This window comes from Ceratina calcarata, unplaced genomic scaffold, assembly GCF_001652005.2.
Source record: "Ceratina calcarata isolate Rehan_Ccalc_2016 unplaced genomic scaffold, ASM165200v1 scaffold48.2, whole genome shotgun sequence".
NCBI lineage: Eukaryota > Metazoa > Arthropoda > Insecta > Hymenoptera > Apidae > Ceratina > Ceratina calcarata.
The window spans coordinates 2,599,199-2,619,778 of NW_017172225.1; the positions used below are offsets into that span (position 1 = coordinate 2,599,199).

At 44.2% G+C, this 20,580-nt stretch overlaps 1 protein-coding gene across 6 annotated transcripts in view; it reads left to right on the plus strand.

The window, feature by feature from the left end:
• The window catches only part of rho-5 (rhomboid-5), a 143,767-nt gene that overhangs the window by 10,633 nt on the left and 112,554 nt on the right, over window positions 1-20,580 (plus strand). For all 6 annotated transcript variants that reach the window (XM_026815782.1, XM_026815783.1, XM_026815785.1 and 3 more), the window contains exon 2: window positions 4,703-4,942. The gene's annotated coding sequence lies outside the window, so the exon portion shown is untranslated. The remainder of the gene's footprint in view (window positions 1-4,702; window positions 4,943-20,580) is intronic.

Below are 20,580 nucleotides of genomic sequence, written 5' to 3' on the forward strand. Positions count from 1 at the left end.
AAGATCGATAAACGAAATAACAAAATACGCATTTTTCGCGAAAGAGGACGAACCTCTCCTCCCTGGTAAATTAGTTCAAACGGTTGCGCTCTCGCCCGGGCGAGCAATCTCGGAATCGCTTTTGGAGACGATCAAATATTATTATTTTATTTACAGTACAATTGTACGAACCACCCTTTGTACCTTGAATCACGTTACGCCGTGAGATTTCTATTTAACCGGATCAGTTAATTAACTCGAAGGAAAAATTGTAACGCAACGGGCGAGCAATTTGCGGTAAGTTAACGCGGGGCAACGCGGTTTTCGCGACACAAGCATCCCTATTGTTTGTCACGTTTACGTTTCCCCGCGGGGCTAAATTGAATATTCCGACGGAAATTACACGGCTTGTTTTTTTTTTTTTAATGGAACGTTCAATTGCCGTGCATTAATGAATTTCTTTATGGTGCGTTTAAACTATTTCTGTTTCTAATTACGGCGTACATGCGGCGTGGACGGGAACACCGATCCGACATTAGAATTTCTTACATGTGACGCGCATCTGGAGTTCCAACGCGTGAAATTTTCTAGCCAACGCGGGTTTAATTAAATTTTAACGGAATTTACGTTGCCTTTGGGAAGCCCGTTTCGGCGAAAAACGTCGCCTCGTGTACCGATCGCTCTTTTATCAAAGGCTTGTTAAACTATCGACAACTCTTTTTTCCGTTCACCATCTATAGAATTTTGTGTTTAACAAGAGAACCGTAACGTTGTTCTTGTTTTCCTGAAAGTTTCTTTTTAATTTTCCTCTCCGATCCGAACTCCATGGAGCGAATTCATTCAGTTTCAATTTTCGTATACTCTTTCGCGAGAGTGCTTTCCTCGCACGTATACGCGTTACATCGATGTTAGGTGTGAGTACGAGGGCGCTCAAACCAGGCGAGAGTGATATCACTATCCTCTTTTTCGTGAAATCGATACATGTGCTTTATGGGGGTGTGTACTCGTCGCACATGCGAGGGTACCGTATTCCAACAACATTCCATTCTACCTTGTTCTCCCGTCCCTATCAGGATCTCACCTCTGTTCAGCGTAACAGCGCAATTTAGAAATGACTTATTACGAAGTTCTTAAATTCCACGTGAAATCGATTAAACGATAATTTCGATCGATCTCATCTTTTCCGATGAAGAAAATGAATTCCGAAGTAGCTGTGATCAGACCATAGATTTCTATGCCCTTACATTTACTGCAGATAAATGCATAAAATCCGCAGACTGGACGTGATCAATGTTACTTTGACAATTCATTTATCATAAATACACGATCCGATCGGAGTGAGTCGCGGTGGAATTTCTCAGCTGTGACAAACACGGTGGTTCGCGTAGTGCTCGGGCAATTAGTACAGATGAACGAACGGGTGAATAGCTGTCGACCGTAATCCGAATAAAAGCTATGAGAAAAGGGGTGATAAATTATTGTCGGAGCAGAACGGAAGATTTGAAACGGCTATGCGGCTCTCGTGCTTTATAGTCCGTCAGGCGGGCTTCCCTGACAGAGTATCCGACGTTCCAACGTCGCGGTAGATATCCCTCGGTCCGTCTTCGAATGAGAAACTTCCGTTTTCTATCGTCGATGAATCCCCGATATCGGCGAATCAAACTTTTTAATGGAAAAGGCCCGAGTCTGGATCGAGGCGATTTTGCGAATTATTTTTTTCCGAAAAGTGACGTCCGACACCTCTGGCATACAGTCGGCTCGTCGAGCGAACGGGTAGGGGGTGATTTACATGGTGGAAGGTGTCACGGGAAAACCAGGAATATTACCGGTTCTGCAGGATGTGGTCATGAATTATCCTGGCCCGGTTGAAATATCTTCAGACAGGTCTAGGACGTGCCTGTAAGACCTTAATGCCATTAGGAATTTCACTGCGCGTACACACAGTCGGTTGAATTAAGCCAAAGAAATATTTTTGTCATCCGTGGGAGGAACCTCGCCTGTCGCGTCAGACTCTCGTTATTATCTGTGCTACAATTCTGTTATTACGCTGTTAACGTCTCTCATGCGGGATTTATTAATCCCCTGTCAGAGGCAGCTGAAGAAATATGTTGGTCGTTTAGTTTCGCCTGTTAGTCTCACGGCAAATCGAGTAGAATGGAATGAAATTAGTATTAGAATCATTGTCCGACACTCGATTCGATTAGATCTCAATACGATAGATGTCTACACTCTTGAAACATTTTGGAATCGTCGTAAAACTATCGCGCAGTACGTAGAACAATTCTTGGGGAACGCGAAACTTATTGCTATTGTTTCGAAGTCTCAACCGAGTCGAGTAACGATATGAGTTTTTGAGAGGCGAACGCGCGGCATCCGTCCGAGTTTCCCCTCTAAAATTCAATCGGCCGATATTGAAATACCCAAAAGGATTTGATTGAATCGCACACGGCCCGAGCCATGCGAATTCGTAGATTAAACCAAAGTGTACCATAGATCGCGTACGGGCATCAGTCGGCGCTTTAGTGTGTGCTAAAAAAAATTGGCAATGGCGAATCGAATATTAATTCGACGTACTGGGAAGCTCGCGGTAGTTGCCGAATTCTATTTCCATTACTGATGAGTTTGATTTTCTATTGATTCGGAAAATCTGTTTGACAGTCAAACGTATTGAGACACGTAAAATAATTGACGTCGGAAAATCGAGGTCCTCTCGACGCGCGAGGAGCTGCGTAAATCGATGGCCATATTCAGTTTATTTTTTCCGGGAACGATGCTCGGGGTGATTCGGTGTAAGTGGTGCCGGCGTCAAACCTTCGTGGAAGTTTAAACGACTTCGAACCTCTTAGAGCCTCGCGCCCATCAGACGAGGCCGGCCCGCGTCGTCGCCCTCCTCCTTGTAACAACTCAGTTTGTAAAGTCGAGATGCTCACCGATAAAAGTTACGTCGTTTAGCGAGCACGTTCTTAACCGAAAGAGGTCCTGGACCTCCAGATGAACCGACCACCTTCCTCCCTTGTCGCGGCTCGGCTGCGACGGTGGAGAAGAAATTGAGACAGACAGCCTTTTCTTTCGTCCCTCGGACCAATTTTTATTCTTTCCTCCCAGGTTGGTCCTGTTCCTCCGTCGAGAGACGAAGAAGAATTATTCAGCGACGTTCAAAAGAAACCGGTGGACAATATTATCAATCCTACTGTTTCTCAATCTAACTTTTCTATTTAACATTTATCATTCATTGTATTTTGGGTTCAATCCCGTTGAATGAAATATTCCGTGCTATTTTAAACCTCGACCTCTAACAAAGTTCAATTAAGAAAATGAAATTAATTGGTACGCAGATTTTTCGTTAAATATAAAGAGATCCCGAAGCAGAGGATCGAGTATACGTAGGTTTTTAATAGGTCAGTGATTTCGACTAAGCACTTAAAATTCCCACGTTCTCCTCGAGATGATTTAAAGTGTTATAATTGCACTTGAAAGAAGGAAACCATACAATAAGAACGGTTGTTCGCATGATAATGACGGCGTTATTAATTTTTCCTTCGATCAGATCGCACGGTTTTGGCCCGGGTAAAAAAATTGTCGCGGCTCGTGTAAAGAACATGGTAGAGTCTAATGAGAAGCATGGTATATCGCGTGATGCCTGAAACATGCGAGGCTTGGGTTTTGCGTGAATTTATGTCGATCCCCGATCCCTGGTCGCTGATAGTTAAACTAGATGGTGAACCACGATTTTACCAAAATATGCATCTATCCGTGCAACGCACCTTTAACAGCGGTCGTGGTAGACAACGTGGCTCCGAGAGTAATGAAACTCTTGTGAATCGCAAAAGCCCTTTAAACTTCAACACTCGTCGATGGATAGTAGTTATGAAATCCTTTATCATTCGCTGCGATGATTCAGATGTCTATTTGCTGTTCGAAGCTACCCACGTTCCAGTGCACGTGCTCGTTGTCACGTTCCCCGCCGCGTAACAAAACAAATCTTCCGCTCGAGACCTACCCATGTCGTTTTCGCAACCTGCCGCTGGTAATTACGTCTCGACACCTGACAGTTATTACAAGCTTGTCCCGATGCACGGGGCTGCTAGACCCACGTGGATATTAACGAGATCTGTAGCATTAACGGAATAATGAAATGGCACACAAAGGCCGGGTTAATAATAGTTATTATGCGACGGGTTTCTTAAGGAAAAAGACATATTGAAATTTCTTTCACTGAGCATTAGCAGCGATGAAACATATTAGATTATCGTAGATCGCAATTCGTTGAGTAAAGATCAATAAACTTTTTCGTCTCATCAAGTTTCGCAGAATGTTTGATAATGAAAATGGTCTCATTTCGCATGGGAATTATTAATTTGACATTGTCGTCAAATATAGTTTCATTGTTCGACATTGAGTGACGGTGCAATTATCACTCTATTACATGTGATGAAACGGCGATGCGTTCATTATAGATCTCGTTGGTGCACTTGAAATTATTTCATTTTCAATATGATTCATAATACAAACGTATAACAAATGATTTTCGACGAGAATTCAAATCACTGGTCTAATATTTTATTTGAATGCATCATGTTTTACTTTTACTTCCCCATTTATCTCTATCTCGGAAATGTTATTTCCGCCATTCACGAATTTCCTCTTTCACGAATTTGTCGCATTTCAAGAGGATTCCTTTTGGCATCAGGTTTTCACCTGTGTGCGTCGTTGCTGCTTTCAGAATTCTTGGCATGCGTATGCCGAAGGAGGAGGCAGGAGGGGTAGAATTGAACAGGACCGTGGAGCATGGCGTAGTGCTCGTTTTGGGGGTTGCTGGCAGATCAAAGGACGCGAAAGAGGGTCTGGCCGCTCTCGAGCGGTTCGAGGGCCGGTGAGCATCGCGACGGGGCGAGCAACCCCGTTGCATCGTCCAACGTCTAACAACCCTCCCGTCTGTCACTGTCGACGAACAACAGAACAGGTAAGACTCCTCGAAAGAGTCTCCTATCGTTCAACGCATTACCCTAAATCCTAATTACATCTCTCATCTGTCTGCGGTTTTTTACGTTACGATTACGACTTCTCTGTATATAAAATCTGGAGCCTATATAGTAATTAATGCATATTTTGTCGTAACGTCCGATCTGTCTCTCTGTTCATTACTTTGAAATCCGTTCGATGTAATCGCGAAATCATGGGAAATAATTGATAAAACGAGTGAATGATCGCTCGTCTCAGTGTACTTGTTACGGTGAAAGAATCCGCCAGTTTCGTACGCGTTGTTGTAACGACGTATCCTCAAGTACGGTGGATCGTGGTTCAGAGAGCGAATTCGGTGGTTTAGCATGTCGACCTGACACACAACCATGGTACGTTTGGCGACGTGGAGACCGCAATTGCGGCCGTGTCGTCCTAACACCTTCGGTAAAAGTCGTGTTATCTGTGTGGTAATAAAGTACACGGTGTCAGCCGTATACGCTGGCTAACAAGCTTCTCGCAAAATGTAAGGGAAAGAATAGATATTTGAAGTAACAGAAAAAACGCCGAGGGACATGAAATGAAATTTCTTAGAAAATCTCTCCTTGCTCTTCGTATGGCGTTCTTTTATACCCGAGACTTTTCTCTATTATTTATTCTCCCGAGGAAAACGTAAGAACTTTTTCAATTCCTTTGACCCGATCATTCTGTTAATCAGTGATGTTCGTGTATAACAGAGTCTCGAAATAATTAAGAGAACAGGAGAACGTCATTTCGTGTATTTAATTTCCTTTTATAAGATAAAAATACATTGTACGATTTGTGAAAAAATATTTGCTTTGAAAAAGTATCAAATTCATGCCTCTCGTACATGAAGCACGTCGATGGTAAACAAAATCGCGGGGACAACGTGCATACCAAAACAATGTTTTCCGAAATTGGGCGTCGATGGAGTGGGGAGATCCCATAAATGGGTACTCGTGTTTCAAGGGTAATTGAAAGTTCAGTTCGGACACGTACAATCCAGCGTACATCACCGAGTACATCGCGCTGTTAATTTCGTTCTTTGATCGGGATATACAGAAAGTTTTGAGTTTCACGGATATCGAATTAGTTATTAACAAGCGCGCGAGTGTCTAGTGGGTCTCCGCACCGATCGATAGAGCGGCTGTGATGGCATCCCGAAGCAGGAGAAGGAAACGTGAGTAACACGGAGTTCGATCTTCCTTGTATCGAACTACTGATAAAGTACGCGATGCCTAGAGGTGATACACTGCGAGCTAGAAGAGAGACGTTTGTGATATACTTTTTTAAATCGAGTGATTTATACGTAGATCAGGGTCGCACAGACGCGAGTGATTAGCTTAAGAGTTTCGTATCAGAATTGATCTCAGGGTAGTGATAGGAATGGTTTATCGTTGGCCGTTGTTAAAAATATTTTATACGTTTCTTTACCTTCATAACGTTCGGGCCAACTGTTTGCACGTGGTATTATACGTGTATTATGCGAACAATGCAAGCGATTCATTTGCATTTGTAATGTGCACGGTCAGCAGTGGTCTCTCGAGAGCGATAAACATTACATAATAAGTAGAACGACGTAATGGGTAAACGTAATTGGTCGTTATACGTATGAGTAATTTGCGTCGTGGTCATAAGATCAGTGATTATTAATTGGGCCCTTTAATTCGTAATTAAATAGGGAAATTACGGTTGCAATTCCAATTGGTACCATGTGTTGCTCTCTAAACGAGGTAGCGCGAAGCAGCCAAACTTTGAAAGTATTTTCTAAGCAGCGAGATTTACCTAGCGAGACTTCTATGAAACTTTTTATTAAAAAAAGCGTGAGATAATGGATAATCGATTCTTTAATGAAGCACGAAAATAAAAGGAACTGGCAACCTTCAGGCTCGGCGAAATCCCATCGATAATATTATTCAACCGTAATATTTAGTGCACGCTTCTTGGATCATCGTACCGTTGATTACCCGGATACTTTTAAACCGAAGTAAAAGGTTCAATAGGAAAAAAAGTGTTTAGCTCCTTTCTTCTTTCACGATGCCGACGACAGGTCTCGGGAGTCTCGTTTCAGCTACTGTTCTATTAAAATCATTTATCCGTGACCCTTTGTCGGGCGACGCACGTCGAGTACGAAACGCGTGGGTGGAGGAATTAATTTCGAGTGACTCAACAGTCGCGTGTTAATGTTTCCTATTACTCGAAGAACGCGGAAGGGTTCGCTCGGGTGTTAGGCGACGACTTAAGAACTCGACGATTAGATTTTAGACTCGTGGGTCAACGATCTGTCGTCCGTTCGATTTTTATTCCGGTAAAATTGAATCGGCTATTGTTCTCAATTCGTCGTAACGTCGGTATCTTTTAAAATAAATTTCCTAGGAAACAATAATTGTGAATCTGTGGTATTTGAAGGATCGTCTGGATAAAAGTGCGCGCTATTCGTTCTTATTTCCGGATTAGATAACAGCGAAAATGAAAGTGCTTCTTCGATCGACGGTTCGAAACCGTCAGGGGTGGTGGACGGAGGAAGGGAACTTGCTGAGGTTCGTAGGTCGCCAAGTTCTTCCATTAATCAACACGGAAAATGAACCGCACCCAGTGAACCGCAATGATTCGAATTCAGAGTCAGAGGAAATTTATCGCGCCACTCTATTTTTCTCATGACAATTCTATCCAGTTTGCGCGTTACCAACCAGATTCTTTTCGAGCGAACCGTGTTAAGTCCGTACGTAGTGCCTCTCGTACGGCTCGCCAGGAATAAAATGATCAAGCAGAATCTTTCACGCGGACACGTTTTCATTGAGAAGTACAGATCTCTCGGGCTCGGGCAGCAAAGAGATTCGGTAGCAATTTTCAAGAAGCGAGCTTCGTCAGGCAGGCGTGTCCAGTGGGTTGGGAGCCCATTGGTTGCAGCTTCGTTCATCAATCAGTGCGCTTAAAATGAACCGCGCTCCATCGAGCGCATTTCCACCCTCTCTTTCTCTCGTTTCTCTTTCTCTGTATCTACCCCCGGTCCCCCTCTCTCTCTAGCGCTTTCCCACCGCCCGTTTCCGATATTGTAGTTCGCTCGGAGTGAAAAAAATTTCGATTTCTGCTAGTTGCTATCCACGAGCGAGCCGTAAAATTCGCGTTCGATGGTTAATTGCGCGAACCTGCGACTCGTGAGGTAATTGATTCCTTCGTCTCTCGCTCGTACGTAAAAAAAGGCGAATGGAACTATCCGCGAGCATTTTCGAGGACTCCCATTTTTCCTCATCGACTTCTTTCATCGCCGGTTTAATGGTGAATTTTTTCGCATTAGGCGGACCGTGTTGCCGTTATGTCCCCATTGAGGCCGGTTAAAAACGAGCAGCCTCTAAAATTTGTATGAGTGACAAGATGATTCCTGATTGAAAGAGGGGATTCAGCGTGTCCCGCAACTTGCGACACGTTATATCCCGTGTGTTTGAAGTTTGATAACCCCGCGATTAATGGGTAACAAGTAGCCAGAGTTAATTCGCTGGAAGTTGAAACGAGGTTAAACGCCGGGTATCGTGTGCGTTTATACCCTCGTTCTCCGGTAAGAGATTTTACATAATTTGTGAAGGGATCTGCCCTCCCCGGGAGATATGAAAGAAGCTCGGTCGAGGGTGAAAACGGGAGAACACTTTTATTATCTGTCTCCTCCTCTGTTCCATGTACATAAATATAACACGTCCGTTGGTTCAGTAAGATCTCGTTTCGATATCACTTAATCGAAATTTCTCAATGCTTCTCAAGTTCATCCACCAGGAAAATTCACCCGAAAAGTCAGTGTCGAAACCGTTCCACTGTCCCGCACGACAAAGCGTATCGGTGAACGTGCGTGGGGTTTATCTCGAGCAAAAAAGGTTTCGGATCGAACGCCCGTGGAAGTTGGAATACTTTCCATGGGCGAAGTTTCGACGGTTAGCTCCTGCTGAGGCAGCTGAAACGAGATGCTTTAACGACGGGAAAGTTTGTTTTAATTGTTCGAATTTCTGGTCAATTATGCAGCCTCCTTCCGGCATTCGTCATTGTCCTCCCATACGTGCTCCGAATATGATTATCAGAATAGCCAAATTAGTTCTATCTGCAATCAGAGTCGACGATATTCTATTATACGTTTGAACGAGTTCCGACATTCAGCGAAAGTTTTCTTACATGTGAAACGTCTGTGATGTCGATGCAGATATGAATCAGATTATCTAACTAAATTCGACTAATCGGAATTAGCTTCTTTCGTTCCATTGGTTAGAGAATCGATCAGAACAAAGAAGCACGATAAATGTTTCTACTGTTAGAATCCTATTGGATCAAAGCGTATTAAATAAAAGCGTTTATAATTCGAGTAAAATGCACAGTGAAAGTTCTGAATAAGCGAAGCGGTTGTTACGGTAGAAATTACATTACCTCTCCGGAGAAGAGCGGAATCGTACGATTTTCAAGTTTGTCAGAGTTATTCACTGTATCTACGTATTGGCTTATACGGGAATTCACATTTTTACGTTAGTTGGAACGCCGCGATGTTAAGTAGGATCTTCTTCCATCCAATACAGATTTTACTCCCTCGAATTTTCCCTCGCTGAATCTATGCTCCATAAAAACTTAATAATTCTTTCCCGCTATAAAAGCGTAGCTTCAAAAGCCTATTCAAGAATTTTTTATCGTATTCGTTCATGGCTATTAAAATCTCATAACGGAATTTGTACAAAGTAATGTTCATACGCTGTAAAGTGAGTTAAATCATTAAAAACCTTCTGTTACATGCTTTACTTCGTTTCCTGCTAAATCCATGAGATTCGCAAGCCGATCGTTACACAAACTCCGTTTATCAGTTTGGTCATTCTTTTAATCTTCGCCGAACGTCGAAATTGTTGATAGAGCTGCGGTTCGATGGATCGAGTCGTATCCCTCGGATGGAGGTGCATTACACGTCGATATCAGGGAGACTTATATTCCCGGTAAATTGCATTCTAAAGGTGAAGTGCGCGATAGTAATTTAACGGGAAAGTAGGTCTCGCGTCCTCCTATAATGTTCTTTCATCCGCGGAAGACAATTTAAATTGTCTGAAATCCGTAGTAAAATTACTTCGACGGGTATCGCACGAACCCGAACGCTGTGTGCATGGTTCATTCAATTTTGCATTTCGTTTTACAGTTTGCAGATATTTCTATGTTTCAAACCGGATTCGAGTCGAACTGAGACCGGACGAAATGGTACGCGGGTTTGCAGTGACCGACTCGATGCAACCATTCTATGCTTTTCGGTTTTACTTTATTTAGAACAAAGCTCGATATTATATTTGTGTACATTCACTGTATGCAGAAGTCGTATGTCGTCGTTTGGATTCTTTCGTTGAATTAAACCGAGTCTTTGACGTACGAGTTTTATCTGCTGATTAACGATCCATTAAGTGCGAGAAGAAAATCTTCCAATTCCGTTGGACTACTCTCTCTACTACTCAACCTCGCTGTTCCGTAACGCGAAAAGGGCAGTTCCCTTTAGCCGCAACATGGTTGTTTTTTTGCTACCCTCTTGGTGAAATGGTAAAAGCACCACTCTCACCTCTCTAGCTTTTAGATTCGTAAAACGTATCGAGGGTCATGACACAACAAACATCCCTCTCGGTGTGGGAGTACTGGCCAGTGTATACAGTGGCTTGGAAAAGTATTTGTGAAACAAGTAACGATGCGATCTCGCAACGCCTACGTTTACGAATTAATTCCACGTTTTACCAACGCGCGCGTTGCGTGACGCGTGCAACAGATCCGTGAAAGGGTTCTCCGATGAGGGTGAAATACTTTCGCGAGCCGCGCTGTACGCGTGCAAACGTTCCCCAGAGCTTTGGACAGCCTTGAGGGGCTTTCACCGGGGCCGATGATCGCGAAGTCGAGAGTGGGCGCGGCGGATGTTTGCGTCTGGAACAGAGCGGAAACGGGTCGTCGTTTTCGAGTATCGAAGACGCCCGGAGCGAGCGAGCTAGCGCCAGCGAGCCTTATCTCCGGTCGAGAGGGATTTTCTCCATTATACGTTTCTAACTGCTGCGGCCGCACAATCGCTGATGCTCGCGGCTCGCTCCGAGGACCCATTGTAAACAGAGCCATTTGTCAGTTGGTGGCTACTAGCACGCGCTGCGCTACACACAGTAGTCGTCGTCAACCGTACCCTACCCCTTTTCGGTCTGCGTCAACAAAGTTTCGCTCATCGACCGACTAGAACCTCTCGAACAATGCCCCCCTTCTCGCCCCTGTGGCTATCGCTGGTGCCTATTGTCGAGACGCCACGCGTGAAGCCGGCTTAACGCCACCCCATTGTCGCTCCTATGCTCCTGCTGCTGTCTTAATAAATTTTCACGTCGCCGATTGCCGCTGCTTTTTCATATCCAGAAGTCGAAACCGAACCGATAGGTCGTCAGGGACAGGTTGTTGAATCGAGTGTTTTTGCATTCTTGTTGTTCTGGTGCCGAAGAATTCTGATCGGTCACGTGAAATTTAATAGCGTCCACCGCGAAGATCGATTACCCATTTTTATTCTCCGTGCGCAATTCTGTTGAGTTAATGGAAACGGTTCGAGTCGCGGTACTAATTGATATTGTAGTAGCTTACAGTGAGTGCCGCATTGTATATTTCATAATAGGGGTCGAACACTGTACGGCTAGGGTTTACTTAACTCATCAAATCTCTATCAATTTACTAGTCTACGTGCCTGGAGCATGTAAACTTTGACGCTCGCTCGATATTTCGACCCTCCTCTATTATGGAAGCTGTTCTGCCTTCAGGCACTCCGAGCCAACTAGTACATTTTTCCTAATTAGTCTCCCTGTTACAGTGCACGTAGAACGACGTGTTTATTACGTCGTGACTGATCAGAAAATATAGGGGTCCTTTAAAAAAGACGAACGCGAACGCAGTGTGATCTTTATGTTAAATGAAGCATTTCCATCAGTTTAAGAAGATGCATCTCGGCAATTTCTTATTCAGTCGAACATCGTAAGGTTTCGCATAATTTTATCCGTTGTCGTGGGCATTGAATTTATCCGTAAATGTATAAAATATGCGGTCTAATCGTGTATAACGAAATTGTCTTTCCGGTTTTCTTTAAAAAACACGAAATCGCGGCGTTAAACGTGGTAGATAGAAATGCGTCGACGGTGAAATACGTAACGTCGTTGGCCGACGATTTCGCGGACATTATCAATGATTGCAGATGCTTTTACCGGATCGTTTATTTTACGCTCGATATTATTCGTAGCCGGGCGGCGAGGCGCGTGATAAATGAAGCAGGGAACCATGAGGATTCCCTCGAAAACTTTTCCCAGCCTTTGTATCTACCCGGGATACAGGCTATTTCGCGGAAGACTGCCTTCGAATTTAACCTTCGTGCTTGTTTATTATCCTCCGTTCCGACATGGTTGCGAGCGAGTCTCCGGCTACGTGCTAAGCTCTCGGTTATCTGTAACCGGTCGATTTAACAGTAGTTCTTATCGACCCCGTTCGCTCTTTCGAATGAATAGAAACGAAACTTTCCCTCGGTTTTTTCTTCTCCTTTCGACTTTCTTTTCGTCGAGTAGAACTTTTAGATACCTACAACGGTCCACTCGTGTCTTTCGGTTCGTAATCGTTGTTGAAGTTTCGTATCGAGTATCGATCGACGCGTTCGGACGATAATTTTCTAAATAACGCTGATCGTCGGTGCGAGTGGCACGAATAAAACGTCTCTCGGTAAAACAAGAAGGTCGCGGATCGGAACGAAATTTTCCAGATCTCTCATTGAAACTGGAAGTTGATGCAAATAAATGAAGTGGAACGCGATTTAAGATTAGATCTTGGCGTAATCGATTTCTCGTTTCCGATGAAAAATGAAACTGTTGATAAGTCGAAGACCTCCTCTGAGAGGAATTTATTAAAAAACTTGGAGGCGTTTGAACTTTGTTGCCGAAGTAACAGGCAATGAAACTTTTTTCGGGGCACCTTTTCTCATCTTTCGGTGCTTTAAACCGATTAGACGCACCGAAACATTTTTGTTGCTCTTGGAGAAACTCGCCTGGAATGAGAATCGAGAAGTTCCCGGAAACTGGATCAGCTGGTCGTTCACCAACGACTTGAAAAACTCGTTGAAGCGTCGAGGTCGAACCCGCTACCCTCGGGCACCGTTGCCTCGGGGTCACGGGACGAGGTCATTTTCAACGGTACTGTTCGAGCTATCGACCCATTACAGTCTTTTTATCCCGATGGCTCGCGTTGTGTATACATGGAAATGTTTCGAGATATATAATAATTATTAACACATCAGGTAGTTTTACAAACATGAGTCTCGTATTGACTTTCATGACGAACCTTGAACGATCGGTCGGATTCTATCCGTGGGAGAATAATTCATCTGGAAGAGAATGATCGATCTATATCAATTGTAACCGCGTGATAAAACCGAAAGCAATTTCTTCCTCCGGGGATAACTGCTCGGCTGCTATCTTCCGTCCTTACGACGATACCCGCCGTTCAGTTTCATTCTGGAGGAAATGGTGGTCATCCGTATACCCGTAATACTTCTGTTGCATCGTTCTCGATTGCGTTTCCCTCCCAACGTTCTCTTTCTCGTTGTTTACGAATATTTCACCGCAACACGAGAAAGTAGAATATACTACTCTTTTATTTTGTATTCCTTCGTTTATTTAGCTCGAACAGTAAAAGCAATGGAAATCGCATCAGCTGTTTTTTTAATTGATACGATCGTTTTTATTTTTGTTGCTCGAATCGTTTTACCGAGCTCTCGTTAAGAGAATCAAAATTATTCGATCGGATTCCGAACTCCTAGTGAGTCACAGGAAATATTTTGTTTACTCAATCGAGAAATTACTTGATTCCAATCTTGTCGCATTGCGTTTTGATCACCTTTGAATATTTTGTAAATTCTGCGATATGATAGATGAACTTTACTTTATGGCTCACATATTTCCCGTCTCTATTAATACCCGAGAATATTGCGACACTAATCCAGTGAAATCGCCCCTTTGCCCGTTATTAATTATACTCGACAGTTTTCAACAAATTCCCAGGCATCCCGGAAATTGCCTGCCTAAAAGTTGATCCCACCGCGCCGACGGTAAAGAAGGATAAGTCCACGAGGGTTGTTTAGTTCCCGGCGTCGTTAGACGCGATATTCCTTCCTCCATTAGGGAAATGAATTTCAGTCTCCCTCTCCCCCGTCGTCGTTTTCGATCGCCGCTTCCCTCGACTCGAGAAAAACTTGCCCCTTGCGTTCAACCGAATGGTACGCCGTCCTCTTTTATTCGGCAACCCTCTCGCTACTCGAGTCGTCTCGAATCCTTATCTCGGTGCCAGACGAACGACCTCGACGTCTACCACGAGCTGCCGGCCAATTATTTTCTGTAATTAACGAGCTTCCGCGGCCGGGGACGATTGTATCGCGTGTTCCCTCGTGCGCCTCGTGATTCGATACAAGAACCAAAGACCGATCGATACATTTTCGCGAACAATGCGATAATTGTTTGCCGCCCTAGCTCGGGTAAATTTGAAGGGTGAACCCGACGATGACGCGAACACACCCGGTGCAGGGTCGAGGAATACAGCTGGGGCGGGCAGCCAGGCTGTGTTAGTAGGCCAGGGTAATTGTGTGAGGGGCCGAAGGTAAAAATCGGATGAGTCGGTGGAAAGCGTACGTGACTGGACTGAAATTTTTTGGACGCGAGTGGATACCAGGAAAACCGGGGAGCGAAGTTAATTTCGAACTTTCCTCGATATACATATACAGGGTGAACCACGAATCGCGATCAGTAGAGATTATTCTGTTATTAGCAGTACGAACGATATATATATTTTTTAATGGATTTCGAAGAGAGACGACGGATATTTTCGAGATAGTCGTGTGTTTGATCCCGAGAACGTATCGGAGTTGTAATAACAGAGAAATCTCGTTTGAACATCAGGCGGAACTTCGGAGTCTAATTTATGCTTGTTCTTCAGCTTATTTGTCAACTGTAATCGTAAATTCGTGTACCGGTCTGTCATTTATGTTCTAGTTTGCATCCGAGCATAGTTTGCATAGGTACGATTCATCGAAGTTTCGCAGGAACGTCCTCAGGGTAGTCAGAGCTCTTTCGTCTACAAATTATAAAACAAGAGCCGAGATCTAATTACTAGTTAGTCGTCTCTCCGATTTGAATATCACGTCTGTCGTTTTGAAGTTTCATTAAAATCATAATTTTATCATGCGAGATGTTTTCTGGTCGTATGTGAGGAAAATGAGTTAACGTAAAGTTGAGAATCGATGTGGGAGTTACAGCGAAACTAATTGGGTGTCGCGAAGTTAGAATATCTGGACATCGGGGGAGTCGATACATTATAGGCAGTGACGTACAGCCATTTTTTCACCCAAGTTTCTACCGAGTCGCTTGTTCTATTAGTTTCGAAGGAAGTTTTTATAGGTCACAATTCCGGAACGCCTACCTTCTCCTCTCCGTCCTTTTTATTTTTCTCCTCGCTGTAATCATGGAAGGGTTCTCCCGGATCGCTCAGTGCGTTTACACGAACGCAACTCGGGAGGAAGTCAGCTTCCACCCACATTGAAACTCGACGAACTCTCGTCTTACTCGTCGTAAAAATAAATGAAATTCCATTTTCTCCGTCAAACAAAATAAAATGGATCGATGAAATCGTTCGAGGAGCGCCATGATTTATCGCGAAAGCATTCGATGAATATGGAAATGCTAATGAATTTTTTTATTGTACGCGTTGTAAGTTGAATCACGTTTCGTTCCTAAATGAATTGATGTAAATGAAAATGAAAGGTAGTCGGGCATAAAATTCGACGCAAGAGCGATGGGAAAAACATTGGTCGAGTTCCAATGGCGCTTGAAAATTATTCCGCGGATCCCGTTTCTATTTCCATATTTTTGATATCGTCGACGTGGTCGGCTTCACCGAACGTAATCAGCGTGCGAAATCTGTGCAGAGTGGCCAAGCCGACCGTTCCAACCACCGTGTCATCTACTCGTTAAAAATTTTATCAACAAATTCTCCCGCGGGAAATAACGTTTTAATATTTATCGAGACTGCACCGCCGTGCCACGGTTCCTCGAATCCTTTATTGGTAATTCCCCGTAATTCATCTTTAGGATCCCGAGATTTTCCCGTATCGAGACCCTTCCGTTCCATGTTCATGTTCCCAGCTCGCCGTGTTTTGAGGTCAGTTCATATCGAAGTTTCGAGTCTTGCTACTCCGAGGGTTATTCACTTCCTCCTCTGTCGGTCTCTCAAGTTTACCGCGCTTCAGAATTCATACCGTAGTCAGATCACAGAATTATTGGACCGAGATATATGCACAATGTACGCTTCTCCGTTTTTCAACCGTAACGTACTTACAAATATATTTTACATTTTTACGCCCGGAACAATATTGGAAATGTGTCAACATTTTGAAACGCTTTCCCCGATATTGAATATCTTTCTCAATGCACAGACAAGCTCTTCCACTTCGTGTACTTTTCTGTACCCCCTTTTCCCTTGAAACGGAGAACAGTGAAAGCGGCGCGATCGGTCGATGAACTTTTCAACGGTCACCCGAATCGATTATCACGATCGTCGTCGTACCGTTCGGAGACGTAGCCTCGCGCATTAATGAGTGTAATTAATCTCGGAGAATTAATGCTGGCGACAGCCGTCACGCACTCGCGTTCAGCGCACGAGGGAGAACAAGAAACATCGCTTCCACTGTCCACCCACCCTTTAACGGGATATTATTTATTGTCACGACGGCCGTGTTATATTTCGCGGGAGTCACCCCGTTCTAACCCCGTACCGGCAGCCAGGAAGTGCCTTTTGCATTTCCCGGTTTGGACGTTGCATTTAATTGCATTCTCTCGTCAGGTATGGCCGCTATGAGGACCCTTATTTTACGCCGTTATTACGACCTGCAGATCTTCCCAGTTCCCCAACAACCAACAGGAATTTCTCGTTTTGATAACATAATAGTCGCCTCCTATCATCTACCTTTCTTTTTTATATCGTTAATATGTAAAAATTCCAGAAATTCCTCTGTCCCTCTTCTGTTTTAAAAAGTTTGTCACTTTACACGAGACGGATAAGGCCGGAGTTCTCGCATGAATTTTGTCAATTAATTGTTTCGATAACCTGCCAAAAATAGTGCAGTACGCGCGTTTACGCCGTTCGATTTTTCGTTCTTATATTAAACTTTTCGGGTCGTCGAGTACCTGTTTGGAAAGGCGAAAATCTAGGCCGCTCTGGTCTTCGTTGCCTGCAGCAATCGCACTTTTATTGGCATAAAACTAGTTAAATTCTGGGGCATAGTAACTACGATCTTTCCTGTACTTCGTACCATTATATTATTAATGATCGCCACAGTCGATCGTGATCAGAGCGATTCGAAAATCTTTTTATAGGACGACGACTCGAACGACGCGAGCCGATATTTTCAGCCAATTCAATGGGCGACGTCGATCTTAATTGACACGAAGAAGAACGAACTCCGTCGATGTTGAGTTATTCAGATAGAAACCTTCAATTATCTGTTTTTTGAACTTATTCTCGAACGACCTGTTAGTCGTAGTATTTTTAAATGTTTTTGTTTCCACTGTTCGTGGCGATCGATTGAGACAGCGAAGTTTGGTAAACGGGACAATGCAACGCGTCGGCCGTGCGCGCGAATATACGCGTTTTGAGGCTCGTTACGGCGCTGCGTTAAAAGCATTTCTCTTCTCCTGTTTGCCACCGACGTGTAACTATGGCGCATCGAACGAACACGCCACGCCGGTGTGTTCTCGCGCTCGGCTTGGGTGAGGTTTACGTTTGCGGTGGAAACGTCGGATCGAACCGCTTTTTAATAGTGGTTTGTCGCGGGTACTACGCGGACGGTTTAGGGAATTGAGCCACTCGAGTGATTTGCAGTGGATTACTCCTATCAATCAAAATGTCAAACCCGCTACCGGATATTGTCGGACCTTCCTACTTCCCTTTCATCCTTTACCGCCATTTTTTCATCGAGGACGTTTACAATTCCTACTAGATATTTCTCTAAATATTCGCACAGCGATCTGACTTCGATTTTTGGCTCGAGTTTGTACGAGCGTATTAATCGCGTCACTCGGGAAAAGAGTGGAAATAATTACGCGGACCACAATGGGACACAATGACCGTGACGTTCGTTATGAAGTATCGCGCTATTATGTCGGAGAAGGTTGGTTTAAATTGAACAGAGATTTGACATAGACGGTGACAACTGCATTGTGCCGGCGCACGCGTTGCACTTCCGGCGGTGGCTAGAATAATACGGGAAACAAGCGGAAGACAAAAGGCCAGCAGCCAGAAGGCCTCGGATGAAAGTGTTTCATAAATGTGCGTTGCGTCGCTGTTTCGTTCCTGGAACTGCTAGAAGATGAGAATGCTCGTTCCTTGCTCTAAAAGTGTATCAATTTAATCATCTGACTCTGCATTGCAGCTCGATGGCAAATCGTAAAGCTGGTCGAGTCGAGACTCTCGACTTTTAGACAGCATTTCACTTGAGATTTTATCTGTGTAATAGATTCGTTAGGATCGACGTCGGGCCAATTCGTAGGAAGCAAAAAATTTAAGTAATTCTGTAATAGATCTAGCGAAATTAAAGGAGGTAGATACGTGAGGATGGAATAGGGCCGAAACGTGTGTAGGAGACGTTATTAACTGCTTTCACAGGTGTCGTGCGCTCGGCTCTCCACNGGCGATCGATTGAGACAGCGAAGTTTGGTAAACGGGACAATGCAACGCGTCGGCCGTGCGCGCGAATATACGCGTTTTGAGGCTCGTTACGGCGCTGCGTTAAAAGCATTTCTCTTCTCCTGTTTGCCACCGACGTGTAACTATGGCGCATCGAACGAACACGCCACGCCGGTGTGTTCTCGCGCTCGGCTTGGGTGAGGTTTACGTTTGCGGTGGAAACGTCGGATCGAACCGCTTTTTAATAGTGGTTTGTCGCGGGTACTACGCGGACGGTTTAGGGAATTGAGCCACTCGAGTGATTTGCAGTGGATTACTCCTATCAATCAAAATGTCAAACCCGCTACCGGATATTGTCGGACCTTCCTACTTCCCTTTCATCCTTTACCGCCATTTTTTCATCGAGGACGTTTACAATTCCTACTAGATATTTCTCTAAATATTCGCACAGCGATCTGACTTCGATTTTTGGCTCGAGTTTGTACGAGCGTATTAATCGCGTCACTCGGGAAAAGAGTGGAAATAATTACGCGGACCACAATGGGACACAATGACCGTGACGTTCGTTATGAAGTATCGCGCTATTATGTCGGAGAAGGTTGGTTTAAATTGAACAGAGATTTGACATAGACGGTGACAACTGCATTGTGCCGGCGCACGCGTTGCACTTCCGGCGGTGGCTAGAATAATACGGGAAACAAGCGGAAGACAAAAGGCCAGCAGCCAGAAGGCCTCGGATGAAAGTGTTTCATAAATGTGCGTTGCGTCGCTGTTTCGTTCCTGGAACTGCTAGAAGATGAGAATGCTCGTTCCTTGCTCTAAAAGTGTATCAATTTAATCATCTGACTCTGCATTGCAGCTCGATGGCAAATCGTAAAGCTGGTCGAGTCGAGACTCTCGACTTTTAGACAGCATTTCACTTGAGATTTTATCTGTGTAATAGATTCGTTAGGATCGACGTCGGGCCAATTCGTAGGAAGCAAAAAATTTAAGTAATTCTGTAATAGATCTAGCGAAATTAAAGGAGGTAGATACGTGAGGATGGAATAGGGCCGAAACGTGTGTAGGAGACGTTATTAACTGCTTTCACAGGTGTCGTGCGCTCGGCTCTCCACTTACGGCCGGGTTAAAAGCAATGCTTTTAAGAACAAGGTTCTCGCAGCAGATGTAAGGCGTCATTACGTTACCTTGACTGAAACTTCACCTTTTGTTCGATGCGCTGGGACTTCGGTCTGAGTGGCGTCGGTTAACGTTGTTACGAGGTTCTGTAAATGTGCGAGGCCTTCGTGTAAAATGAGATTTTACACTGAAACGTGCAGTCCAGTTATGGCAGAGCTACGAAGCAACGTTAATTTGTAAAAAGAAACCGAGAGACCGGCCACGGAACCGGCAATTTAAAGCGTCATTTTTTTTTATTAACCTTGCGTGGACGTTCGGCAAACATCTTCGTAGTGCTCGTTGCAGTACGTTATATCCGTTATTCTTCGTTTATAAGAAATTAGTAACATGATTCGTCCTGTATTTCGATCATCGTTTCGCGTGAACTCGTGCAGTTCTTCTCCTCACGCGTTAGCTTATCTTTTCTGGCGAGAGCAAGTCATACCTTTTTCTGATTCGCTAACTTATGGTAGTCGCGACTTTTCGACAAGAAATAACGGTGGCGCACGTAATTCCGGGCACAGAGCTTGTCCAAGTTTTCTCGAGGACCATTCGTAAATTACTCCACATCGCGTCGTGTAAATCTCATTCTATTTCAAAAGAAAGCGTTCGCGTCTCTCGTTCTATTTTTGAATTACGGCTATGGTTTATGTAAGGAAATAAACGAATCGGTGCGCGAATCGTCGGGAGAATAAAAATGGTAATAAGTCACGACGGAGATGAATGTACATCGGGAAC